The following is a 9,223-nucleotide window of genomic DNA, read 5'->3' on the forward strand; positions in this document are numbered from 1 at the left end:
CCCTCACTTCCTCCCATCACGTAGGCAATTTCTTTGCATCTCACTGCATTATAGTACAAGCTGTTTTGAGAAAGGGACCACATTCATATAACTTTTACTACAGTATATTGCTCTAAGTATTCTATTTTATTATTGTTGCTGTTAACCTCTCACTGTGCCTAATTTATAAATTAAACTTCATCGTAGATATGTACAGTTAAACCTCAAACAGTGCCGATTTGAACTGTGCAGGTCCTCTTATACACAGATTTTTTTTTCAATAAATGCAGTACAGTACTGTAAATGTGTTTTCTCTTCTTTGTGATTTTCTTAATAACATTTTTCTCTAGCTTACTTTGTTGTAAGAATATAGTGGATAATACATATAACATACACAGTAGGAGTTAGCAAACTGTTTATGTTATCATTAAGGCTCCCAGTCAACAGCAGGCTTTTCCTAGTTAAGTTTTTGGGAAGCCAAAAGTTACACACAGATTTTTCGACTGTGCAGAGTGTGGTGCCCCTGACTTCCATGGTTTTCAAAGGTCAACTGTATGTGGTTCAATACTCCCTGCAGTTTCAGGAATCCACTGGGGGTCTTGGAAAGGAACCCCTGTGGCTAAGGGGAAAGACTGTGTCTCACTAGGTCTTTCCTTTTCTTTTTCCTTCTCGTGAATCTTTAAGAAATTCAGGAGAGATCTCTGCCTCCCCAGGCATAGTCTAGAAAAGGAGTGGACACTCACTCTAGCCTGGGGCCTTTTCAGATCATCTGCTTGCCTCGTGATTTGGAGGAGATTGCTGGACACAAATCTCCTCCACATCTCTCCTCAGATAGGATTTCAGGGTGGCACAGCCAGTGAACTCCCCTCCCACAAAAGATACAAAGTTCTGAATCAATTGTTCCTTTATTATCTCTTAATGTAGAGTTTCTTTCTTACTGTAAAAGTAATAGATACTCATTAGTTTAAAACTTGGAAGAAAACATTTCAAAGTATGCAAGATAAAAATAAGCATTTGAATAGTTATAAATTCACCATTCGTAAAATTGTTTTATCCTTAAATATTAGCTCTTGAGCTAATAATTGAAAATACACTAAAGCAAACAAAACAGGAAGCAAACAAAATTTCATATTTAAAAATCACAATACAAAGAAAAGGGGGAGTGAAAATGTCTCAAATGAAAAATAGCCATTATTTTAAGTAATTTTAATATTTCTTAATAAGTAAGATTCCAATATGATATTTGGACTAACTTAAGATTCCCTTACCCTGTGTCATTTCTTGACCAGGATATCAGTATTTGGGAGTGATAAATATACTCCTTGAGGAATGAATTTTAAAGCAAATCAGCTATGCCAAATAATTATCATGTGTGAAAACTGGTCTCATTTAATTGTTGGCATTTGGTTTGCTAAGCTCCTTTGTAGAAGTTAGGCATGACGTTTGCCCCTCCTTCCTTTCTTTGACTCAGCCTCTTTCCCTTACACAATCAAAAACTGAGATTGTCACTTCACAGAGAGAAGAAAGACAGGAAGTAAAACCACCAGGGAAAAAACAGGTTCTATTTGAAAACTGTGATTACGTGTGGTTAGAGGCTGATTTTTCAAACAAGTCATCTTTTACTGCTAGAATAAATTAATAGCTTAATCAAGATAAAATGTTTAAACCATTTATAATAAACAAGCTTGGCTTCCACATATTTTGGAGTCAGATAACTCTTATTTGTTCATTATAAACAACTATTTTTTTTTATCCTGGCTTATGTTATGCATAATAATTATGTTAAGGCATTAAAATATTTTAAAATGAAATATTCTGTTTTTTTCCAATCAGTCCAAAATAGTGAGATTTTACTCTATCAGGTATTCCAGAAATTTGCCTTTTCTCCTTTGTAGGTTTTATTTTTTTTTTTAATTTTTTTATTTATTTATGTTAGGCACACAGTGAGAGAGAGAGAGGCAGAGACACAGGCAGAGGGAGAAGCAGGCTCCATGCACCGGGAGCCCGACGTGGGATTCGATCCTGGATCTCCAGGATCACGCCCTGGGCCAAAGGCAGGCACTAAACCACTGCGCCACCCAGGGATCCCCGTTTTATATTTTTTTAACTATACACAATATGTGTCCACTATAGAAAAATAGGAAATATAGCTAAATTTTAGAACATTTAAAAAATTTAGAGGTCTGGATTTCAGCCATTGGTGAGAAATAAAGTGAAGACATCTACCAGAGATATTAAAATGAAATTTATTTCTCAGGACTTAGTTAAGTACTTAGAACACACAGATTTATCACACACCTTTATTTTATTTTAAAATGATTTCATATCATGGTGCCTAGGTGGCACAGTTAAGTTTCGAACGCTTGGTTTTGACTCAGGTTGTGATCTCAGGTTCTTGAGATCGAGCCCTGCATCTTGCTCCACACTGAGCATGGAATTTGCTTAAGACTCCTCTTCACTCTCTATTCCCCCCTGCTCTCTCTCTCTCTCTAATATAAATAAATCTTTTTAAAAATGTAAAATGATTTCATGTTGACTGTGACCATCAAAGTTGCTACTAGTTTTTCCTCTATTATTAACCAAATAGAGAAGATGTTGACTAATTCAACCCATAGGCTGAACTATATCCAATTAGTCAGAAACAAGTGATTTTTAATTCCATTTATAAAATATCCAAGGGAAAACATCCTACCTTGCCCAAATAATCTGTTACTAAATTTCCTTCCTGCTCTGAATAGCTCTACTATAAAGAAGCTTTTCATTACAATTCATTTGAATCTCTTAAGCCATAACTTCACCTCATTTCTTCTCATGGAATCAGTTGTATTTGAATCTATTACCTGTGATTTTCACTTCCATCAGGGCATTTGTCTCAGTTTCTAGACTGTTTTTGGCTTTTCCTTACCTATAATCCACTTGTGTTATTTGTTTGACAGAAACAATTGTTGAGTTATGTGCATGTAACACATAACCACAAATTCTACTTCCAAGCCCAATTTCTAAAATTTTTTTGGTAAAAATTTGTAAGACTTTATAAAAATTACACAAGAAATGCACAAATACATTCTTACCATAAAAGATTTAAAGATATCAAAGTATATAGAATGAAACACTAACACCTTTCCTCATGTCTCTCCACACTAATTTCATAAGCCGTTACCATCTACACTATCCATTCAGTTCCTATACATTGTCAACCTATTCTAATAAGTCTTCTAAGACTTTTATGTCTTCCCATAGAGGCTCAATACTCACATTGAGTAGCTGCTATTTGACCCAGCCATCCGGAGTCATACCAATGGTTCATTGTCTTCAGTGTCCAGTCTCTGCTAATGAGCCAGGACTCACTCAGGTAGAAGAGCTCCACAGATATCCTCAGCAAAACCCCACTCTAGCCTCCCACCTCTCCAAAAGCACTATTTCACTTTACTTATCCTCCACATACCTATGGCATTTAAATAGTATTCCTCAGGCACCTGGGAGGCTCAGTGGTTGAGCATCTGCCTTTGTCTCAGGGTGTGATCCCAGAGTCCTGGGATCGAGTCCCGCATCAGGCTCACCACAGGGAGCCTGCTTCTACTTCTGCCTATGTCTCTGCTTCTTTCTCTGTGTCTGTCATGAATAAATAACAAAATCTAAATAAATAAATGGTATTTCTCACTATTAATGAACTTAGTAACTAGTTGAGTGATGTTGGGAACATCACCTAACCTCGGGGGCCTCATTTTATCGTGTATAAATAAATCTAGTAGTCAGATTATGCCATTTCTAAATTTCCTCCCTGCCTCTAAAATTCTTTAATATCAGGCTTAAAATAAGGTAATGATATTAGTAAGAATAATTTATAAAAACATAGCAAGTATTTTTTTCTAAGGAATTCTTCACCTTGTTTTCCTACTGAAAATATTGATTGACAGACCTTGACATCAATGATCTAGAAATGGTTCCCATACCGCAGCCCAAATGAACCAAGGAGTCTGCACTGAACTGTAAAGTCATTGAGAGGGCAATAATTAAGGAGACACACTGGATCCCAGTTTGAGGAAAGGAATAAAAGTTCAAGGTCAAGAAAAATTTGTCAAAAGTCAAGTTCCACAGATGAGGTAAAGCCACGAAGGTGAATAAAAATCACATTTCCAAAATGACCAGAAATAGAGTGGGTATCAGAGTAAGAAAAAATATAGTGGCATGGTGGACAATGTAAGGTTTTTCATACTCTGTATTGGTTATCTACTACTACATAACAAATTACCCTAAAAGTAGCTACTTGAAACAATATACATTTATTTTCTCATATGCTTTCTGAGGGTCAGGGAGCTAGAAATGACTTAGCTGGATGGCCTGGCTCAGGGTCTCTCATAAGGCTGTGATCAAGTGTTGGCTAGGGCCATAGTCTCAGAATTTTTGACTAGGGCCAGAGGATCCACTTCCAAGCTCACTCACATGACATTGGCAGGAGGCTTCCTCTCCACATGGGCTTCTCCATAGGGTTTCTTGCAATATGATTTCCCCAAGCCAAGTGATCTGAGAGTGAGAGGGTAAATATATAATTGACAATATTGAACTAAATAGAACCAAAACCAGACATGGAGCAGACCAAGGTTTAATTCAAAACTCATCTCATCTGTTTTGTTCTTTTGTTTTGTTTCTTAAATTCTACACAAAACAAAGAAAAAAAAGACTCTTAAATACAGAGAACCAACTGGTGGTTTCCAGAGGGTAAGTGGTGAGGGGAATGGGTGAAATAGGTGAAGGGGATTAAAAGTACACTTATTCTGATGAGCACTGAGTAGTGTTTAGAATTGTTGAATCACCTATATTGTATACCTAAAACTAATATGACACTGTATATTCATTATACTTTAAGAAAAAAACCTCACATCATCTTTTAAAAATGAAAATACAGAGGTTAGTTTACTGCTTTGTAAACATTTCATTTGATCACATTTACTTGTTGAAAATCTTTCCTCCATCTTTTTAATAAAATAATTAAAAATCATTTAGTATATAATTCAGAGGATGTAAGCAAGTTAAGCCAAATTTATTTCACTAGGAAAAAAAAAAGAGTAAAAGTAATTTGAAATAAGAACTTATCTTTAAAGAACTGAACTTTTGGAACTAATGTGACTTCCAAACAATAGACACTTCAAATTCATGAGCCAGCCTTAGTAAAACTATAACAGAATGGCAGGACCATACACCAAACATCTCCAAGTGTGTGATGATAGCTTGGGAGAACGTTAGTGCTGATACCTGAACTCTTGCTCTTTTGAATTTTATTTTCTCTTTTATAAATATGAGAAATACAATAGAAAAAATTATTATACATATTATTTGAGTTTTCCAATTGGAAAAAGAAATTGGGCTGTTTCCTTTGATGATTACTTATATTTCATTTCAAAAGCGTGCTGAATACGTGTCTCTTTGATACAATAATAGACAATAAGCCATCTGCTGGTTAGTATCTTCCTACCGCTGATGGTGTCAGAACACAGAGACCTCTCCACCATTCCTAGGGTAACTCAGCTGAGAAGAAAGTCCATCCCCAAACTAGCTAAATCACCATAGAACTGTGCCACCCCATTTCTCAGTCTCATGCATTCATTCTCCTCCATCAATCCATCCATTCAAACATCTACTGTTGAGTTTCTGTTATTTCCCAGTCCTGGACTCCACATAAGAGACCCTCTCTCCGGTGCAAATTTGACCTAATCTCAACAAGGTTACAGAGCCCTCATCTCTAACAGGCTTTCCTCAGTTGTGCAGTCAGAGAAATTCAATTCATCAGCTTGCCTTGACACCACCTATAATAAAGAACAGTGCCTTGGAGCACCTGAGTGGCCCAGTCAAGCGTCTGCCTTTGGCTCAGGTCATGATCTCAGGGTCTTGGGATCAAGCCCCACATAAGCTCCATGCTCAGTGGGGAGTCTACTTCTCCCTCTCCCTCTGCCCATCCCCCACTCCTGCTCTCTCTCTCTCTCAAATAAATAAATAAAATCTTTTTAAAAACCCCAAATCAAACAAAAACCAGTGCATTTTTTCATTGACTTAATCTTTGTAATTTTTTAAAAAGATTTTATTTATTTATTCATGCAAGAGGCAGAGACACAGGCAGAGGGAGAAGCAGGCTCCATGCAGGGAGCCTGATGTGGGACTCGATCCAGGGTCTCCAACATCACATCCTGGGTCAAAGGCAGGTGCTAAACTGCTGAGCTACCCAGGGATCCCCAATCTTTGTTATTTTTAAATGCAAGTAGCAGCCAATGCTCAGAAAAGCCCAAAAGCACATTCTTACACTGATTAATAAACAAACCTAATATTTATTTTACATATATGCCTGCTAAGTAATAAATCTGTATCATTAAATAGGAAAAAAACCCACAGAAACAGTATTTTTTTAAAAGACTTTATTTTTAAGTAATCCCTACACCCAGCATGGAGCTTTAACTTACAACCCCAAGATCTAGAGTCACATGTTCTTGTTGACTGACCCAGCTGGGTGCCCCCAGAAACAGTACTTTTATTTTATATTATTTTGCTTTTCATTTTAAAAAATATTGTATTTATTCTGTTATTCTAGAGAGAAAGGGAGGAAAGAAAAGAGTGTGAGGAGAGGGAGGGGCAAAGGGAGAGGGACAAGCCAACTCAGTGCTGAGCATGGAGCCCAAGGCAGGGCTTGATCTCATGACCCTGAGATCAGGACCTGAGCTGAAATCAAGAGTTGGATGCCCAACCAACTGAGCCACCCAGGTAACCCAGAAATAGTACTTTTAACAGTTGTCTTTGACCCTAAACAGGGTGTCACTTAATAAAAAAAAAATACTTCTCTGTTGTTAGATTCTTAGTTCAGAGAATCTTCTGAACATTCTTAGTTCAGAGAATTAGTGCTTATAAGCAGACAAAAGGACTGTCTGGATATGCTGCCTGGTGCTGTTCTCCCTTCTCACATCCAGAAACCCAGCGTGACATGTCAAAGACATGAGAAAAAGGAAGACATGAGCTAGATAGGATTCTGCTCATAGATTGTACAAGCATTGTCAGTTATCAGAAGAAGCTGTTTTATTTGGATGGGCTATTGGATTGCCCTAGGGAAATCTTCTGATTCTTTATTGATTTAATTTGGTCAGGGCATACACTGCTCTATGAACCACTGACTTCATTCTTATGAGGTAGGGCAATTAGTTAGAAAGAAAAGAAATGTACTATTTGAAAGAAAGACCATGAGAAGGGACACTCCTGTGCTTGAACTACTAACAATCCATTAGAAATCTCATAAAAAACAAAAAAGAGATCTCATAAAAGTTGGCGTTTTTTATATCTGAGCTGGGATGAAGTGTGGGAAGACAGGCACCTCTGTGTCATTGCTGCATACAAGGCCCTCCATTTTCTCACTCAAGCCTGTGAGGCCATTAACCCAATGTCCTCCAGCTCATTCCTCTTTCCGCCACATCCTGACCTCTGGAAAATTAGGTCAGTTAATACTTTAGGACATTTATCAAAATGATAGTTCTGAACTGATTTAGATGAGAAAGAATGCATATAATTTTAAAAGGTTTCTTTATCATGCATGATATATTTATCCATAGTCATAACTGAATGAGAAGAAGAAAGAGCATTCATCATCACGTGAGGAAAGAAATATTTTCTCCATTAGCAAAAAAGATATACATTCAGTTAGGTAAGCACCTAACTGCATATCAAAGAGACTTACACATCTTATCTCTTATCTTTCAGGAACTGCCCATTCTGAGTGGAAATCATGTAAATGAAACAGGAACTATGGCATAAAAGCAATAAACCAATTCATGAATATGCAGTGCCTTATTTACATCAAATTCAAGTCAAAAATGATTTAAGGCTAGGGATTAGGAATAACAGTCTATCTAGGGGTGAAACTAGGGAGGCTAGGGGTACAATTTCAATTCTACTCAAGAGGGAGAAGTTTTCAACTCTTTCTAATCAATACAGAATTTTCCTTAACTGTGTCCTAAAATAGCAAACTGTGATTTGAAATGATGACCTGAGAAAAGGGTCATTGTTTCTTCTTAGAACAAGGAAAAGTGTGCTCTTTTGCCCACAGAGGGCCTACACTTGCCCCTGGGGAACTCACCTGGCCTGTGCTCATAGACCAGAGGCTGAAGGCCTCAGGGCCTAATGTCTTAGGCTGGATTTGGGCACACTCGAGGTGAGCCCCAGAAGAAAAGTGAAGGAAGTAAAGTGGGAAAGACAGGAGGAGTTCAAACCACTACAGTGTGTACTATTGACTCAGCACTTGCTTAGGCTTATTGTAAGCAAGTCCCTGAAGCCCCATGCAGAGAGTAGCTCTAAATTGTCCTACAAAAGATGGGAGACTGGTTTATTCATTTATGACAAAGATTCCAAGACTACACAATGGGGAAAGGACATCCTCTTCAATAAGTGGTGCTTGGAAAACTGAGTAGCCACATGCAAAAGTAAATAAATAAATAAATAAATAAATAAATAAATAAATAAATCTGGATCATCTCACTACCAAATACAAAAATAAACCCAAAATGAATTACACACTTGAACATAAGACCTGAAACCATAAAACTTCCAGAAGAAAACAGAGGGTAAGTTCCTTGACATTGATCTTGGGGATAATTTTATGAATTTGACACCAAAAGCCAAAACAACAAAAGAAAAAAAAAAAAAAAAACTACGTCAAACTAAAGAGCTTCTACACAGCAAAGGAAATTATCAACTAAATGAAAGGCAACCTACAGAATGAGAGAAAATACTTGCAAATCTTGGATCTGATAAGAGGTTACTATTCAAAATACATGAAGAACTCCTACAACTCGATAGCCAAAAAAGGAAATTTGAGGAAGTGAATAGACATTTTCCAAAGAAGACATACAGACGGCAAACAAACACAAGATGTTTAACATCATTTTTTTTTTTTTTTTTTTTTTTAGAGGATTGGCACCTCTAATGTAGTTAATGGGCCGATCATCACTTTCACCTCAACAGTCACTGTGACTTAGAGCTCTTTTATGGTGATAAACATCAGGCTTTTTTTTTTTCCTTTTCCTTTTTAAAAATTTTTATTTATTTATGATAGTCACAGAGAGAGAGAGAGAGAGAGAGAGAGAGAGGCAGAGACACAGGCAGAGGGAGAAGCAGGCTCCATGCACCGGGAGCCTGATGTGGGATTCGATCCTGGGTCTCCAGGATCGCGCCCTGGGCCACAGGCAGGCACTAAACCGCTGCACCACCCAGG

At 37.3% G+C, this 9,223-nt stretch overlaps 1 long non-coding RNA gene across 30 annotated transcripts in view; it reads left to right on the forward strand.

The window, feature by feature from the left end:
* Nucleotides 1–7,862, forward strand: part of LOC119872612 — an 85,995-nt gene extending 78,133 nt beyond the window's left edge. For 5 of the 30 annotated variants that reach the window (XR_005362656.1, XR_005362646.1, XR_005362648.1 and 2 more), the window contains 2 exons: nucleotides 3,897–4,082; nucleotides 7,714–7,852. This is a non-coding gene — a long non-coding RNA (uncharacterized LOC119872612). Of the gene's footprint in view, nucleotides 1–3,896; nucleotides 4,083–7,713 lie in introns of all 30 variants that reach the window. The other 25 variants (XR_005362652.1, XR_005362640.1, XR_005362655.1 and 22 more) reach the window with 11 other exon arrangements.
* The last annotated feature ends 1,361 nt before the right edge of the window (nucleotides 7,863–9,223 follow it).

Source organism: Canis lupus, chromosome 7, assembly GCF_011100685.1.
Source record: "Canis lupus familiaris isolate Mischka breed German Shepherd chromosome 7, alternate assembly UU_Cfam_GSD_1.0, whole genome shotgun sequence".
NCBI lineage: Eukaryota > Metazoa > Chordata > Mammalia > Carnivora > Canidae > Canis > Canis lupus.